The sequence below is a fragment of the Pelmatolapia mariae genome, linkage group LG14 (assembly GCF_036321145.2).
Source record: "Pelmatolapia mariae isolate MD_Pm_ZW linkage group LG14, Pm_UMD_F_2, whole genome shotgun sequence".
In the NCBI taxonomy this organism is placed as follows: domain Eukaryota; kingdom Metazoa; phylum Chordata; class Actinopteri; order Cichliformes; family Cichlidae; genus Pelmatolapia; species Pelmatolapia mariae.
The window spans coordinates 36,813,501-36,832,767 of record NC_086239.1 but is presented as its reverse complement, the minus strand read 5'-3'; the positions used below and the strand labels follow the sequence as shown (position 1 = coordinate 36,832,767).

General features: G+C 39.5%; 1 protein-coding gene across 2 annotated transcripts in view; it reads left to right on the top strand.

Moving 5' to 3' along the window:
- Window positions 1-19,267, top strand: part of slc8a2b (solute carrier family 8 member 2b) — a 208,432-nt gene that overhangs the window by 52,728 nt on the left and 136,437 nt on the right. For both annotated transcript variants that reach the window (XM_063493884.1, XM_063493883.1), the window contains exon 2: window positions 6,057-6,096. The gene's annotated coding sequence lies outside the window, so the exon portion shown is untranslated. The remainder of the gene's footprint in view (window positions 1-6,056; window positions 6,097-19,267) is intronic.

Below are 19,267 nucleotides of genomic sequence, written 5' to 3'. Positions count from 1 at the left end.
AAAATGAGGACATGTGGGCCCAGCTAATGAAATAAAACTGAATTGAAAGGCTCAACTTCTTGGAAGTCTTTTTGTAAAACATCGGTGCTGCAAAGATCAAACAAAGTTCCAGTACACAGGAAATGGATAAAAAATATAATGTTTTTAAAAAAGATTAACATGGCTCATGGGCTGACCAAAACAGATATGGCAAAGTGAAAGTTATGGAACGTGTAGAAAATCTTCCATACATCTAGTTTCCAGCACCAATCAGTTTACCTTCTCTGGACTCAAATAAATAGGGCTGTAAATCCTGGAGCCATTGCTTCTGCAGCTAAATTCCTGCATTTTTGGTTCTTAGTGTGTTACATTGGGATTGTTGCACAAACATGATGGTGGTTTCTTTAGAGAGCAGCAGAAAAAAATCTGTGTTAGCTGCTTGCTGTGGCCTATGAACCAACATCTCATATTCGTGAAGGTGTCAGCCATGCTTCTCTTTATCGATTGTTGAAATGCGGCTCTGTTATTGCCCGGGATGCTACAGTGTTTGTTTACTGCTGCGCTCCAGCTATTTTATCTGCCCTGTGACAGGAAGTGTGTGTTTTATGTGTGTAGTTTGTGTCCTTATATAGGTTTATACCTGCCTCTTTTGTTTACTTTTGCACTCTGTGGCATTATTATTTGTCCTAGAAATGTGTGTGCATTTGTGCGTGGGTGTGGGTGTGTTTGTGTATGTGTATGTGTGTTTGGCACACATATGCTGGCACAGCATAATAACAAGACAGGGAAGACAAAATGTGGCTGACAGATAAAGAAAAAAACAAGACCACAACACATCAGATGCACTAACTGCATCGCCTTCCTGCTAGTTGACTTTTTCTTTTTTTTCTTTTTTTATATATTTCCTTCTGTTGTTTCTTTGCCTGAATTACCCCCCCCCCCCTCACACACACACACACAAACATGTGTGTTGTGTTGTGCACCACTCCACTGCTTACGGATCTAATTTTATCTTGATGATGATTTTCAGCAGGTCAGAATCTTTCTTGCCTCTCCTCTTGATAAAATATATTCGTCCTCTCTCTCACTGTACTTGTTTAAATCGGATCATGAGCGTTCACTGTATGATCTTAAACCTTGGTAGAGCTACTTTTCTAAATCAGCGCACAATCAGAGTAGATTACATCAAACAGCAAGAAGTTTTTTGTTTTGTCTTGTTTTGGTTAATTTGGCTTGAACCAAAAGTGATGATGCAGATTTTTTTTTTGTGGTAAATTCCAACAAGTAATAAACTCAGGAGTGTTGTAACATTGAAAAATGAGGAACCCTAAAAATCTTTTAGTTTAATTTGACCTGAATGACTTAAAAAATATAATAATAGTGCGTTCTCTGCGTTTGTCAGCTTCCATTAATGTCTGGGTGGCGTTGTGGTACATGGTTAGCGCTGTGATAAATTTACTGCTGTTAGTGAACAGCAGACGTTGCTGGAACACTGGCAGTGAAACAGAAGCATTTAGTGAGTTCAAGAGGATTTTACAACCTCAAAAGGAGCATATTTTGTTTTCTAAAAGCAGAAGTGAACTCACACTGTTCATATTTCATATTTAAGTAAAAGCTTCATTACAGTGGCTTTTAAACCAGAGCCTCTCATTAAAATCAATAATTACTGCTTCTGCATTTGGGCATCAGGTGGTAAGAAGCCTAAAAAACACTGAAATGTTGTAAAGATCTTTAGCACTTAACCCGCTGAATGAATCATTATTAAAATAACTTTCAAAAATCTGCAACAATCATCTGTGTAGGTTTTCAGTCATCCAGGTCATGGTCTTCTAAGTAATCTAATGAGTTTGGAAAAGGTCCAGAAGCTTACGCTGGATCCAGATGAAACATCAGTGCTGTTTGATGTAGTCTCTCTCTTCACTCACATACCTACAAATGAGGCAGGAGACACTGTTAGGAAAGGACAACAACAAGACAGCTCCTTAGAAAACAGAACCAGTTTATCCCCCGATCAGATTTGCACACTGTTAGACCTCTGCCACATTTTTTAAATAAAACGAGGATTTCTACAGACAAAAACATCGATGTGCCATGCGTGCCCCAGTGTCACCCACCGTAGCCAACCTTTATATGGAGGAAGTGGAAAGTAAAGCTCTTGGTTCTTTCACAGTGACAGCACGTACCCACTGGTACAGATACATGGACACCTGGATCAAAATCAGAACCCTAGAAGTAGAAGCTTTATGTTTCTGTCCAATGAGATCATGTGAACAGTTAAAGTTCACCAGGGAAGATACAAAGGAAAATGGTTTGCCATTTCTGGACTGTGCTGTGCACATTGAGGAGAATGGAAGCCTCAACATTAAAGTTACCGGAAGCCCACACACACAGACCAGTACTTACTCATTGACTCCCACCACCTTCTGGAACACAAACTTGGAGTAATCAGGACCCTACAACACCAGGCAGAAAACATTCCCTCTAAGAAAACGAACACACATGTAAAGGAACCACTGATCAATGGCCTTGAGTCCTATTCGCAGAGAGTTGGGGAATGGCTGCAATCACAGCATTGTAAGATGGCGAAGGATGTACCATTAGGCCCCCTCCTCGATTCAGAGATGGTCTTTCCCTTTTCACGTAAATGGCCTCCTTGACTTTGCGCTCAAACCAGCGTTCCTCCCTGCCATGTAGTATATGCTGTACAGTGTGTCTGGGAGGGCCCAGACCTCTACATTGGAGAGACCAAACAGCCACTTCATAAACGCATGGTACAGTATAGAAGAGCCACCTCGACGGGACAAGACTCGGCGGTCCATCTGCATCTAAAGGACAAAGGTCACTCTTTCGAGGATGCCAATGTTCACATTTTGGACAGAGAGGACAGATGGTTTGAAAGAGGAGTGAAAGAAGCCATTTATGTCCACTGTGAGCGACCATCTTTGAACAGAGGCGGTAGATTTCGACACCAACTGTCTGCCATCTATAATCCAGTTTTGAGGTGTCTGGGAAGGATCTCTCAGTCAGGATCTCTTAGTCAGTTGATCTCAGTGGGTCACGTGATAGGGTGGGGGCAAGCTCTCACAGTGGTTTCACTCGAAACCTCTACTGATAATCACCCACATCCTTTTTCACACCCTGACTCGTGTGATGAGGCACATCACCAATAGTGGGTCAATGATTCTCTTAAGGGATACCCCCATTAGGGAGTACCTGGGACTCTCCATCATTTGGTCTTAGAACCTCGCTGATGAGAGGTGAAAAAACTTAAAGAAGTCCAGTCGCTTCTCTTTCCAAGCTCCTTAGAGTTTTTAAACAATCATGTCACTTTTTAATTGTTTTGGTGCATTTTTTGGCTCCAGGCAACAGGTGAGCTGCTGTATTGAGTATGAAGTAATTGAGCAATTTTAAGCAGCAGGTGCTTTTGTCTAGCTTTGGGATCCTTTGCATGCCAGCAATTTTACTTTGGGGAAACAGCAATTGAGTGTTAAAAGTCTGGCAGCCATCCACGGTCCGACATCGAAGCAGGGAAGGTTTCCCTGGTGTGGCAAGCAGCCAGATACAGTAGCTGTTTGCAAAATATACTATCCAGCCAGAGAACATAATTATATCCTGAAATATTTAAAGTAGATTTGATTTTTTTAAAGATGGGTACACACAAAAGTGTTGCAGTCAAACAGACAGGACAGCAAATTTGTTGCCAAAAACAAGCATCAGATTTGTCTTTGACTGTTGAACCGGCTCACAGGAGATGGACAGCTTTGCTTTCATTTCAGAGTAATCTGTCACCTTCGGATCATCAGCAGCAGCCTTTAGGTAGTTTATTTCTGGTCCTGTTGGCTCCACTCGGGGACTCACACATTTTTCAGTTTGTTACACCCTGATGTTGCAGCAAGTTACACTGATCACTCCTACCGACTTTCATTGACTACCAGCTCATCACACTCTGATGCTTGGCCCTTAAGTGTCACATAATAACACACTGAGTAAGCACTTAGCAGCATTTTCCCTTTTTTTCCCCATTTGGTGCTCAAATGGACTGCAAAAGAGCTCGCTCTCTGCTGACATAATCACCATTGGAGCAAAAATGAACTCTGCAGGTGTTTCCAGTTAGGGTGGAAGAATTTTGGCTTGTAGGTGTGATGAAATGTATCAATACAAAACTCTTTTCCAGGGTTTAATCACATAATTGCCTAAAATTAACAAAACTGCAACAGAAAAGTAAAAAAAAAAAAAGAAGCTAAATGAAAGTGGAAATCCAATTTGCTAGTATGTAATTTGTCATTAATGCAGCATTGCTCTTTGAAATAATAGTATTAGAATTTCACAAACTCACATCACGAGGGAGAAATGAGTGATGTGAAAATGCAAAAAGTTATTTTGGAATTGCTGAGTGATGAATTGAGACACAATGGACAGAAAATCACATCAGCTGTCATTAAATAATGAAATTAAATTAAGAATGTCGGGCCAAAATGAAACTAGTCTGTTGTCATCCACAGGGCCCAATGGCATAGATGCATATATGTATCAAACAGTGAAGTCAGTGTAATCTCTTTGAAAGTTCAGATAGTTTTTTCTGACTTATTATTATAATGATGTCAATGAAAAGCACATTACTTGTGATTACTGAATCAGCTTTGTTTATGACAAGGGATGAAGTGAACTAACAACATGGAGGTGGAAATGAGCATCATAGTCATCTTTAACCAGACATCCTTACTCCTGGCCTGTAACTGACTTCTGATCAAATCTGTGAGCAAAGATTGTTGGCATCGAATAAAACCTATTTTCTCAGTTACGCTATACTCCTTCATAACAGTAAAACATTGTAAGGTAAAAAACATTGAAACAGTAAAAAAAAAAAAAAAACCCAAACATCCTAATCATCAGATAATCCTCTATGAGCAATAGTTGGTGACTGTGAGGAGGAAGAACTCTCCTTTGTAAAGGAAGAGACCCTAGACTCAGGGATGGGACAGCCATCTAACACGACTGCTTGGGGGGATTGAGGGCAAAACGCAAACTGCAGAGAGGGACGACACTGAGTTGGGAGTGACAAACATGTCTCACTAACCTGCCGTAACCAGGAGCTGAAGGGCACCTTGTGCGTAAATGCCAGCAGCTTTGACAGAACGAGAACAGCCTGATGCATCTTTAAAAAAACAACACTCTGTGGCATAACACTCACCTCTCTCCGTCATTATGGAGCTTGCTTTCATCTACCAGCTGGCTGCTTTGGCTTTCTGAACCGTTCTCTCTTCCCTCCGTCCTGTTTCTCTCTCTCTCCCTCTCTCTCACATACACTTCCTTTTCTCTTCCTTTTGTGCACACCGATCAATAATCCAATCTATACACCCTTTACCTTGGAGAGAGGAATCCTCATCACTACCTCAGGAAAGACACACAGGCTGCTGAAGTCTTGGCAAGCCGTCGCTTCATCAGCCCACGCAACCCACTGAGACGTTCAAATTCCCATACTTTTAAAAGCTGTATGTTCTCTGTCTTAACATTTAATTTACCCTGGCAGCTCCTTTAAACTCTCTGTTATTTACTAAGACACTTGCAAGAGTAAATAATGCACAATTACAGAGACAGGAATACCACATATGAGGTACTAAAATCTGAAAGGATCAAAGTAGCCAGTGATAAAACCTCTCAGAGCACAAAATTATATTCTGTGCTTGTGTGCTGGAGGAACAAGCACTAAAGACACATCAGTAGAAACCTGTAGAGTGTGCCATGTTCTCAATAGAAATATTAGCCACTGATTCTCTCAGTGATTTTCTATAGGTGCAGTGGAGACAAATCCTTTACAGCCAAACAGTGAAACAAAGCAATTTCTTTTCATTGATCTGTTTACTTTGGTTAAGTGTCTCAGGACATTAAGGCAGAAGAGAAGCTGGCTCAGTATAGGGAGGATGCTGCACTGTGGGAAACCACTTTCTGAGCTTATGATTGAAAGGTGCGTTTCAGAGAGTCTGTCCCAAGGATGTGTTCAAGATGCTAATATTGTTTTAATGTGTGTAATTTTCTGTTCAGGCCATCTCCTCATCACATTTTCTTGATTGTTGCAGGGCAGCTGAACTCCTCCACGACCCCATGAGTTTGGTTTGGGTAAGTAAAATGCCTTTGTGCGTTTGTGCATGAGTAAGTTGTGTTGTCACGCATATGCTCGTAGAAGCACCGTCTACAGTACGCAAAGTTTTAATGTGCAGTCGCTTTATGCATGAACAAATGCTTTATGAGGAGAGATCCTGCCACACACACACACACAAACACACACGAGTCCCAGTGAGCGAGTCACAAAGAGGCTGCTTTGTTACTGAAGCCAGCTCGCCCTGTTCACTGGTTTTATTCCTTCACTCTGAATACTGAACATCTCACTGCCGTCATCCAAGCCAGGACACCAAGGACTGCCCCGTGTGTGTGTGTGTGTGGATGAAAGTTGTTTTGTTTTTTTACAAATAGAAAATGTGTGCGAGTCATCCCTCCAGGCTGCGTGTGATGTAGCAGCATGTATCAGGAGAACAGGGACTTGTTGCCAACAATCAACAGGCTGTTTCCTCCATGTTTGTGCCATTTTTCTCTTTTTTAAATGCTTCATTCAGCAAAATACCTTCACACATTGCCTCATGTTTGCAGTACTGGCCCAGTGGAAATAAGTAAAACTGTTTGGAGAACGTGACAGCTGTATGTTCTTTTGCCTTTAAGTTTTCCTTATAAAACTGCCAACAGCCAAATGTCACCTGAACAAAGAAGGTGACACTATGATGCTCTTCTCTAATTCAGCCCCTTTTAATGCAGGCTGATGTTGGATAATGCTAGATTGCAACATAAAAACAAAAAGATCAAAGCAAATCTAGAAAACACAGTGAAAATACGAAACAGCAAAAAGGAGGGATTTGTTGTTCCCGAGTGTTACTGGTTTCTGTATCTAGTTGTGTTGTATCTGCAGTGTTGTTGAATTGAAGAAGTTTTTTCAATTTGCTTTTGATCACTGTAGCGATCTCTAATTCAAACAAATCTCAAAATACAATGTTTCAGGTTACTTAACAAAGCTTTATGTACAAATAATATTCAGTTAAAATGTATACAGTATTCCCCCAAATTATTTTGTAAATGTTTGCATCATACTATCATACTAAGCTGTGTTTAGCTTCTTTTAGTATTTCATCTAAACCAGCTGCAACAGCAGAGCGGAGCTGATTGTGTTGAAGATGAATCCATTTAATGCTGAACTATAATTACTTTTATGGGAATCACTGCAGCACAAAAAAAGACTTCCTAATGCAAAGCTATTGGATCGATGAAACGGCAGATGGCTGCAGTGCAATCAGAATTATAATTAAAACAGAAACAGTCACAGCCCAGCGCATGTTCCATTTTGTTTCAGGGAAGAGAAGATGCACTGGGTTTACATTAATCAAGGTGTTTACACAGCAAATGTATCAGCTGACAGCGCATCAGTGCATCTCTAAATTTAATCAATCTCTAACCTCTTATTTAAAAAAGCAATATCAAGTGCTGGAGGAAGACTTTTCTCACAGAATTCGTGTTTTCTTTCTTTATAATTTTATGTCATCCTTCCGTTCATTTTTTTTTCATCATCCTTGTCTTCTTTGTCTCTCTGGCCTATACCGCCTCTGTTTTTCACCGTTTCTCTTTCTGGTTCCAGAACAGTTGCTGTTATTTCAAAAAAGTAGTCAACCTCGTGCACTTTACATTAGTAATTATACTTCTCTGTCCTTCCTCCTTCTTTTCCACCATCCCTGAAATGTTATGGAGACAGTGATTAGGGACAGCTCAAAGTATGAGATATATTTTTGACTGGGGAATCGCCTCTAACGATGTGGGCAGTGGTCCAGTAGGATGAGATGCCAGTGAAAGTGGCCATTTCCTCTCCATTGTAGCACACATTGATTATTTTTATGCCCGGTTGAATTATCTCATCCTCATTAATACTTTATTACTTTCATTTGATCACATTTTATTACACCTCTGAGCAACATTTCTTCCTTCAGTCGATATGTCTGCTCTGGGTGTGTGCGTCCAAGCTTGTGCCCTGTGTGAGAGGTCTGTTTGAAATATAAATTTAATTTATCTGTGATTATCACTTCATTAACCCTATAAAGGTAAAATAGATGAAAATTTTAAAGTCTCTTTGAGTTAAAAGTGTGGTTTCTGTCCTTCTTCCTGTTTTGTAGTAGGATGTAGGATGTTTGGATACTTTATACCACTTTGTACTTGATACCATAGGGGAAATTACTCTTGCAGCAGTAGCAGAACAATACAAACGGTATAATTTACAATAAACATAACTTTTTTATAAGTAGAAGTACTATATGGCCTAAGTGAAGACCTAATAATTTTATATACGAGAGTGAGCATGTGCTAATGAGGGATAATGGATACATTGAACCATGGATGTCAAAGATGGTGCTGGCAGGAGGAAAAGATGAAGGTCTCAGAGAAGATTCATGGATGTAGTGGAGGAGGACATGCAGATGGTTGGTGTGATGCCAGTGATAGGGTGAGATGGAAAGAATAAGAACAAGATCAAATTAAATAACAAAAAATAATAAGGTCCAACTGTGTAATATGGAATTCTAACAAGTAGACGTGCAAATGACATTAAGAAATCTGTATATTATAAAGTAACATCAGCAAGAAGGTTTAACACAGATGATTTTTACTTTTTAAAACTTTAAAGTGTTTTTAAAAAAATATGATCTGGTTACTGATTCAATACATCCCAGTGAGTGCGGAGCGTGACTTTGAGACTGCATCCAGAGCAACAGCATCAGCAGCACTAATATGTGTCCCACCTACACCAATATCTTTGGACTACAACAATATTCACTTCACAGCACAAAGCACTACTGCATGAGCATGTGGATATGTAACTTAGTGCATTTACTCAACTGAAGCACGCTTTAATGTTATTATACTCCAGGTATTTTTATTTCTCCTACTCTACTACCTTCCTGCATGCAAGGCCACATATTTTAAAGCTTGGTTTCTTCTTCTGTTGCAGATTTTAACATTTGGATTTGCTCATGCACGCTGTACTATTATTAAAGATAAAACTACCCAGCACTATACAAGTACTTAAAATCACCTCCAGCTGCAACATTAAAGAGAGATACACATAAATAAATAAATAATTATGACCCGGTTGTATAATATTAATTTACGTGTTCCTGCATAATACTGAAGTACTATAGGGGTACTTGAGTACTTGAGAGACTTTGGTAAAGGCACTGAATACTGCTTGCATTTCTTTGTAAAACATTTATTGAACACGAAACCATTTTAGGCTCTTGTTTATGCAGGTTACAGTAATACATCTGTATCGAGGCTTCGCCTGAAAATCGTACTTTTCGTTCCTACACTGGATTTCTATCTAAGCAGTTGTTCTATTTTGCCGAGTGCCCCCTACCTTGAGTTTGAATGTGCCGCTCACTGACAAAATCCTGGGAATGCCTGAGACCGTGTGTCACAAAATGTTTGTTTTAATCAATCACACGCCCACATTAACAAGATTTGTATTAACTATGCAACATGAAACCTGATCCATCATGGCTTCTGATTTTTTTGGGGCCTCCTTGTAAACCCGTACCTCAAAGGCTGCCATTATATTGTGAGCCTTGAACTCTCCACCGCTGCTTTCCTCGACAAAATTATTAAGATACATTCTAAGATTGTCCTTCGGTGTCCCTGCATCAGCCACCCCCCACATGCGGCTTCCTTTAATCACGTACACATTGTTTGCCAGAGGTTTTATATTTCCATTGGCTTCCTGTCTGCCTGTTTGTAGAATATAAATGGCTGTACCCGGGGAATTTGAACCTGTAACCTTGTTACCTCCAGGGACTAAATCCTGCCTCTGAGCCTGAATGTTACTACCCGACAATCCAATCCATTACTTTCACTGAGCAACACAGACTGTTGCACACCAGTAGCTTCGGGATGCTGGGTGAAGATGATTGAAGCATAATCAATATTTTATTAGAAAGGCTGACACCCCCTCTATGTGTGAAAAAGACACAAAATCAATAAGTCTAACCTGGATTTGTGGCATGTTGGTCACAGGTCTTTGCTTGGATTTAGTCTTGGCAAAATCCTCCAATTCGTCCCATTAAAAATGTGAAAAGTAAATAAGATTAAAATAATGTAACCTGTGAAACCACTTAACTATTTACTATTTTAGTATTTATTAACAGTACAGCAGTGTGAAAAAGAGTCATTTGCTAAGTCATATAAAAAAATTTAATGCAATAGCTGTAATATTTTAAAGACCGTGTTGATGATTTGTTGAAGAATAATTTAGTTTTCTAGTGAACCATGTTATGTATACAGCAGCGATTTGTTTTGAGGCACAGGGTTATTTTAATATTTGATTTTTTTATAATAATGAGGTATATTTAATGGTGTTGCATGCATTAGAAAGAGCGTGCATGGAATGAAAAGATAAACGGACAGCAATTTTTTTCCTCTTGCTCCTCGTGTAAACATTGCACGAAGCAAAGAAGTGATTATGTTTCTGTAGCAGAGGCACAAAAACATCTCGATGTTTGTTCCCAAACAGGCACAAATGTTACGAATAGACTTGAACTGGAGCCTCACATGAGCACAGGCGGTGGATCTCTGGAAGTTACTGCAGCAGAGATATATTTTCCATTTTATGTCTTTTACCAGGACAGACAATTTTATTTTACTCTAATGCCAAAACCTCTCCTCCTACCAGCATCAATTTGTCCATACTTTAATAGTTTGGGGAATATGTCTCCTAGGGAAGTGATAAGAAGTGACCAAAAAAATCTGAATGTGGAGCTTACTGATCCCACAGTGAGAGGAAATCCTTCCCCACCTCTAATCTTGCTATTTTATATTATGAAAGAGAACGGGGAACAGTGCTGTTCCACTGATTTTTATAGATGAAATGACAGATGGTCAGGTCGGTGACAGATATTGTATTAAATGTGCTCAGAGTAGAAAAGCTCTATATACTGTACATAGCACTCCATTCATGTATGCACAAGAATTCTCTTATGCAATTTAGTGCATGTATGTGTTGAGAGAAGATGTCGCTCATACCGCATACCTCTGCATTCTGCACATGTGAGCAAACTACAGAAAAGCGAGTTTAGAGGCTTCACTATGTGATTAGATCATAAATGAAAAGCATGTCTGTAGCTACAGTAGTCGATCGTTTTAAATGCCTTTAAGGAAATTCAACTATAAATGTATTTGCAGTCTCACTCTGACCGAAAGTGAAGTGTATGTCAGAGCTGTGGGGACCTGTAAAGCGATATTTCTGTAGTACTTACTGTATCTTGCCTTTTTTCTGTAAACATTGCTTTTTGATTAATGTGTAGGTCAGTTCTGTTTGATTAGTCATTTTTAAAGCCAGGGTTGATTCTTTGTGTGATTTTAAATAGTTTCAGCTGACACTTTCATTCTGTCACTCAGTCGACTGCAGAGTGACTTTTTTGTGCATCATTGCAGATTATTTAAACTTTATTAGCGCTCAGTTTGACCAACTTCCTTTCACATTCCAAGCGAATATAACAGTCGAGCAGCAGATACCAGCATGTGTTTCCCACCATGCTGAGCCAACACACAGTGTGTGACATGAATAGTCTTGTGTCCATAAATGGTTCAGTGTTCCTGCTGTGTGTGGTCTCTAATGGCTTCTGCCTGGATACAGCGGTGGGTGGATGCTAAGGCAGTGGGGAGGAGTGCGTGGGTGGGTGGAAGGTGGTGAATAATAATTGACTTTATATAAGTGGACCAAAGGGGAGTTGTGTGCATGTTTGAGAGACAGTGATCCATTACAAGTATATAAATGCTGATGACTTTAAAAGGACTTCATCTGCACGTGTGTTTGTTTAGTAATGTCCATGTCACCCTCCAGTCCTGTGTCTCGTCTCACCCACATGGATCCGCGTGCACATGTACACACCAATCTGTCCTGCTCAAATACATGCATGTTTGTGGCTTCCCCTCACTTAAGACGTCCTAATAAGGTAAGGAAAGAGTACACATAGGTTTGTCTCACCACTTGGCCTCGTAACCTTCAAAAACACAGAGTACAAATAGAAAGGTAATAATAATCTGTACATGTATTCCTCATAAACATTTAATGTGACACTGAAGCCCAAACTCAGTCTGAGGGTAGTGACTGCACTTTTGTTGGAGGTGTCTAAATGTCCTAATCCGATGTCATATCCTAACTCCAGACATCTTTGTGTGTATGGATGCTTGGTCAGAATCTTTTGGCATCAATGGGACATTTTGGGACCTTTACCCTGACAATATAAAGTGCTCTGAGCCAACTAGTGGTTTTGTGAACTGATGCTATAAAAATAAAACTGAACTGAGTTGAATTGAATACAGTTTAAAAGCAGTGGGTTATTAAGTATAAGGTCTAGAACAGCCCCTTCAGATTGTACAATATGAACCACAGAATGGCTTGTGACAGTAGCACAGAAGGAGAGTGAATCAGGGGGCTTTACTTTTGTCAGGAGGATGTGTTATTGTCCATGTTGCGAACCAGTAGTTTGAACTTATTACTGACAAACATACTTTGACATTTTCTGGTTTGCCACACCAAAAAGTAAGATGTTTCTTAATCTTAAGATATTTCAGGCAGGTCATCGTCTTTATCTGTTCATTGAATGTGGATGTTTTCAGAATGGTTCAGAATGTGCAGTTAATCCAAACGAATGGAAAATCTTTATAGTTCACTATGTTTAACTGAATGAACTTCTTTGGTTCATTTGGTTTACTTGGTCTGAGGCACCAACACACACTGAGTGGTGTGTTGCTTGTAAGCTTACAGTTGAAGGTGATAATTGGATGAAATTATAAAAGGATCTTCAAAGTAAAATAATATGTAGCAAAATAAAGTGGTGCTACGTTTTGTTTTTCATTCTGTTATATTTCCCTTCTATCTTTCACTTCATGATAAATTGCTTTCTTTCCTCACCATCATATTTCCAACTGTTCCAGACTTTTCAGCCCACTGAATAGCTCTTATCATTTGATACACAATCACACCCACATCTCAGTCACCTGCTGGTCTGCATTCATGCTGTGTTTAACTTTCCAGCCACCAGAAACCTTTTTCCCCATGTTTGACTCCAATGCTCTTATTTTTACTTTTCCTGAACATCTCAGGCTCTCTCTTTCCTTCTTGCTCACTCTTACTCGTGATCACACACGATTTTTAAAAAGCACTCTGTGGAGCACAGTGGGGTTCATGATTTCATGTGTTCTGCAGTCTAATTGGAGTCTTCACACTATCCTTTCACACGGCTTGATTGACAGATTTATTATTTACTTAACAGATTCACAGTGACAGCTGTCATTGAGGAAGCCTTGGAAATCTTTGCTTAGACAAAAATGAACATGTTTAGGGCTCAAGAAAAAACAGTGTTTGGGATTCAGTGCCTTCTTTTACAGCAGTAACCAGATTATAGCATCATTTCATAGATGATAAGGGCACATTTATTCAAAGAGGTCTTAGTGCATCATCAGGATGGCTGATAATTCCTCCTTGTTGTCCCTTTTTTTTCTCAGTTTGTCTCCCACAGGCCTGATATCAAACTTTTCTCCTCTCCCCCCTCATTTCACATATTCCTCTATTCCTCCTTCCTTCACTCTGTTTGGTGGCCATCACTTCCTCCTCCTTCTGTTTTTTTTCTTGTTCTTGCAGCTTATGATTTCACTCTTCTCTCCAAACTACAACCTCCTCTGCAGAGCAGCTTTTTCAGCCCACACCCAAAATCTTTTCCTCATCCTCTTCCATCCCTTCATCACTCCAGCTGCACAGTCCTAATGATGCTGGTGGGTATTAATCAGTCATTGTAAAGATGACGTAAACCAGTGTCAATAAAAAAATCAGGTTGAGCTCCAAACTGATATGCCTTTCTGTGAATGAACCTACTTTGTTATAAATGAAAAACACAGAAAATGAGCATGATTAATGTTTAGCATAAAAAACTGCTCCCATGAAGCTTCGACAACATGCCAATAAGACAAATGGGATATTTGCCAACAGCAACATTCCCCCTGTGTCAAAACCTCATGGGAGCCATAGGTGCTGGACATTAACACACATATATTTATGTGTGTAATTACGTTGAAAAATATTCTCAAAACTGTATCATGATTTGTCAAGAAAAATTATGATGCAGCAGCATTTATAACTGTAAATAAATGAAGGACATTTTCCATCCTTGTTTTCTGAGCTACTGTCACTGATGACACACTTCCTACTATGAATTATAGCTTTATGGTCCAATAGTAGTGTCAAAGCATAAATTAAATGTAAGCACTGAAGTAGCCCAGGTAGTATTTTTCCCTGTAAAAGTACAGCATGAAGACTTGACACCTTCATTCACCTTTTGCTCTTCCTGTCATGAAGTAAAGCTAGCGAGTGCTCAGTGCAAACAAGTCATTTGTTTGCATATTGGTTTATTTTTGCCTCGAGTGGTGAAACACGTTTCTTGTTTCCACATTTAACGGACTCATCACTAGAGGCTGATACACAGCTCTTTCTCTCAGACATGCCCAGGGCTTGTGCACGCACTAGAAAACATACAGACAGCGTTGCTATGGAAATGATATCGTGATTTGACATTTTAATAATTTTGTTATAACAATTTATATTATACTGTCCGGTGTTATTATGAACAATATGATATGGGGCAGTCATAGTCCTATTAGATATATAGTCATGTAAATTTAGGTATCCGTCTATTCTTCTGTTCACATAAAGGTTTGCCTGTGCTTACCTGGTGCTTTCATGGGTTCTCTGGCTATTTCAGCTTCCTCCTACAGTACAAACACGGGCTCATTAGGTTACTTGTTGTTTCTAAATTGGCTGCGGATGTGAAAGTGAGCATAAATGTTAGCTTCTGTTAGCCCTGTGGCAGGCTGGGGACTCTTGGATATGCATTTAAAAACATAGATGGATGCTCATAAATTGTATGCATTTGAAGTTTGAGCTGCTGATAAACTGAAACAATCTGTGTTGCTCTTCCTCAGGCTGTAGGAAAATGTGACTGATTCTTCATGTTTTCTTCACTTTGTGTAATTGCTGATTTCATAAAATCATTTAAGGAAAAAACAGGCTGCTCATTCAATGGGGAAAATAATTTTACCACATATGTGGCTTTTGTTGTTGCAGTGCTGCCAACCAATGAGCCGCAGCACATTTCACAAGTGTTCTAGAAGTGTCTCTCTGCTGCATGTCCATTACAGCTGCACAGAGTGTGTGGCGAAGGCAGGAAGGCAGACAGGAACAGCATAGGGAATGCTGTCAATTCTCAAAATAAAAGACCCTGTGCAGGCTGAAGGCTCTGCTTCTGAAGTGCTCCCAGTGTGATTTGAAGCCATGTGAAGTACGGAACAAACAGACGTCACAGGCACACACCAAGTGTATTTCAAGAATTAGGATGTTAATTCTTAGCTCTTATGTCAGATTACCTTGGTAATCACCAAATGAAGGCTGACTTTGGTGCTCAAGCCAGGCACCCCAGTACAATTCATTCAGTGAAGCAAAAAACCCATTTAGCCTGATTCATGTGTGTCTCTGTTTGTGTGTGCATGTCCCGAGCTTCTTGTTTCAGATCTGAAAAGGTGACAGCTGATGTAGAGTGCGATTACCAAGGAGCGGAGGTGGTGGTATTTTGGTATTTGATAAGCACACACACACAAACACATACACAATGTAATGAGGAGAGCATTAGCTGGCATGGAGGGAAGGCAGAGCCACTGTAATTATAGAGCGGCCAGGGACGGGAGATGGATGGCTCTCAGTGAGACACACAAACACACAATGAACTTTGTTAAGAGAAAAAGCGCGAGAGAGGCAGCGTCGCAAGAATAAAAAGGATGAGGAGAGGGAGGGAACTTTGCTCTTTTTTCCCTGAGTATCCACCATATGCATTTATTGTATGTGTGAGTGAGATTTTATTATCTTTTTTCAGCGTATCGGTACAATGACAGAGTAAAGAGCATGCTTTATGTTTCTGGTTAGACACACTGTGCAGTCACGCAGCTCATTTCCTTTCTGTCACTAAGGTCTGATGTGCCAGCTGCTGTTTTGAGGCTGAGCGAATTAAATAAATTACAACAACTATGATGTCAACGATTCTTTTGGGATTTGATCCCACTTTATAGTTAAGCTGTTATAATGTGAGTTAAGCGAACTGATGTAAAATTTAGTCTTCACAAATTGCCCAGTGATCACATGGTGCCCGAATAAACTCATCTGTCTGAACAAAAGAGAAACAGAAAATGTTTCTTTTTCTCATAGAACAGCACGAATCTTTAGAAAAGACTAAGACGACTGAAATATAGTGCATTTATGGTTTTAACAGCTCTGTGCTGTTACAGGGGATCTGTGAAGCTCATTTCTAGCTTTATATTATTCTTGGACTGTAATCTTGGAGTAGGACAGCTTTGTATATTTTACAGTTAAAAAAAATTACATATCTAATCCTGTGAAATCTTCAAGATGCAGTTTTAATCCAGCTTTCCTTTGATTATCTGTCTCTCATCAACAGAAAGTTTGAGCAGGTTGATAGCACTTCTGTGCTCACAGCCAAAGATGACTATATTAGGAACATCCTCTCCTGCTGAAATTAGTGAGAGCCAAGAGTAGAAAATACCACGTGAAACCGAGTGCTTGAAACAGTCTGAAGTCTGAGCCTTTGGTTCATTACATTGGGCTGATTCTCTGAAATTGTGGCCTGCTTTAATATGAACACTCGCCATTGGAAAAGAATACAACTAAAAATAAGGAAAATACACCAATAACTTTAAAATGTCATCATGAAATGGGCAAATATTGATAAGTAAATGCAGTGGATAAATGCAGTCTCTCTTGTGGTCATTCCACAAACTTTTGCCTGTATTTACCCAAAACCCTGTTCAAAGATGACAAGTCTCTAGAACATGAGCCACAAACAGAAACCAGAAGCCTTTGTTACCAAAAATCTTTCCCTTCCTCTTAAAGATTACTTTAGTGCATTTATCCAATATTAGAAATTTACATTTTATTAATGCTGTTTTAGATACGTTACCACTTATGATAGTGGCATACCCTCTATCAGTATTTCTATTAGGAACGTTTATAGTTACAGTAACTGCATAAATACATAAAGTGCTCGCACCTCACTGAGATGGCAAAAAGACCAAAACATATTTGTTAGATCTGCTGAATACTTACTGTCTCTTATACATGGTTGGTACACGAAAAACCATATCCAGCCTCATTTGTTAAGTTCAGTGAGTCAATAAATGTGCACACATAGTTCAGACACTACAAAATATGTAACACGCCAGATGTAAGAAGGCATTTGTTATGTGTGTCAGAACAGAAAGTTGCTGAATGTCGACAGCAGGAAGATGATGGAATGGTCTCAGCCTGGTGCGCCAACATTAATGGTCTTTAAACTTTTCTGGTGCAAGTTTCTCACGTTAATAACAGCAGAGTTTTTTGACTCATAAGTCATTCACCGCATGGCGGAGGGAGTGACCTGGCAGCAGAGCTGGCGGAGAGGAAGAAAGTCCCTTTGCATTTTCAGCTGCAGACAAACGTGTGAAAAAAAGTGGTACATCAAAAAATATCTGGAGAAGCAAATATCTGATCCTTTTTATCCTAGTGTAGGTAAAGGCAATATACTTTAAAAGCACTATTTTTTAAAAAATGGTCTTAATCATTTCTGAAGCATGTCTGCGGTAGACGTTAACTCTACCCACTAGAAGCTCATATTTGTGAGATACAACTTACTTACTTGGTTGTCTTTGGCAAAACGTGCAGAAATGGCCGACTCATCTTTAATACAGCATTACAATTGGAGCATCACAGAATGTTTTGTATTTCTGTAGATCTTCTGACAAACCAAGTATCAAATTACAGCATGTCCTCTGCACCCATCCTGTCACTGGTAGATATTGTTGCTCTATAGAAAGCTAATAATAATATAACAGAACACACTGTGATAAACATGAATTACAATGTCTTTGTGAAATAATTTTAGAATCACATTTTTTAATATATTAAAGCTGTTTGCTTCAAGTTGAAACTCGCTGCATTGATACTATTTTACTTAATACTTTAAGCTCTAGGCCTACAAAATAAAAAATCTCAAGTTATATCTTATTAACAGTGAATTCTCCATTTTAACCATAAACAGCTAGGAATGTGTTTTGGGAGGCTTTTTTTGTCCCTTGTTATTAATTTATTTGGAATTATTTGGTTCCCAGAGCCTGTCTTTAAATTAACAGTGTTTCTTCTGTCTGAATATTTTTCTTCATTTTCTGATTCCTACTATTTTGATTCACTTAATGTGTCAGATGTGTTATATTACTGCTATATGTATAAATATGCCTCAGAGCTAGGCTGTGTGTAGTGTTTATTGGTTAACATATTAAAAAATGAGAATATTCCTTCTCAGCGCTACAAAGTAATAGCTGATATGTTAATACCCTTAAAAATGGTCACACCTCAAGCTGAGAATCAGTTTAATGAGGCTGGGTATGCACAGCTACACAGACGTCACATTCGTAAAAGAGTCGTAGAGAAGGGCCCTATAAATAAAAAAAAATTCATTTTTAATATACAGGCGTCCATTCTAGATTGACCTGAATTGCCTTTATTGTCATTGCTTCTCTACAGTGCAACTGAAGACACATGATGTTGATTGGAACATCGATAACTAAGGCATACAATAGAATCTATGATAGATAAAGATGTGAAAACTCTGTATGTATGTTAACAAAGTACAGGGGCACGGCAGGAAGATGGGTGGCAATTTAGTGTTTTTTCTTATTTAGTATGTTTATTGCATGGGAGAAGAAACTGTTACTTAATCTGGATGTGTGTGCTCTGGTTGAACTGTAACATCTGCCAGAGGGCAACAGCTCAAAGAGATGATGGCTAGGGTGGGTGAAGTCCTTAATGATGTTGGCAGCATGAGTTGACAGTCTCCTCCAGAGGCTGTTGTGGGCAGTCAGTGATTTTCTGCACAGTCTTCCTTATCCGCAGCCGAGCAGCCTGCATACCATACAGACATGCTAGTAGCCTTGTTAGCATGTTAGCTAATAGCCACCCAGTAGAAGGCCACCAGAAGCTTTCCCTCTCTGTGTTGCATCTCCTGGGCATACTCAGGAACTGAGAGTGCTATTGATAATTTGAGTAGTGCTGGCTGACCACGAGAGGTCCTCAGACACGACAACCCCCGAGACCTTGAATGCCTGCACCCTCTCC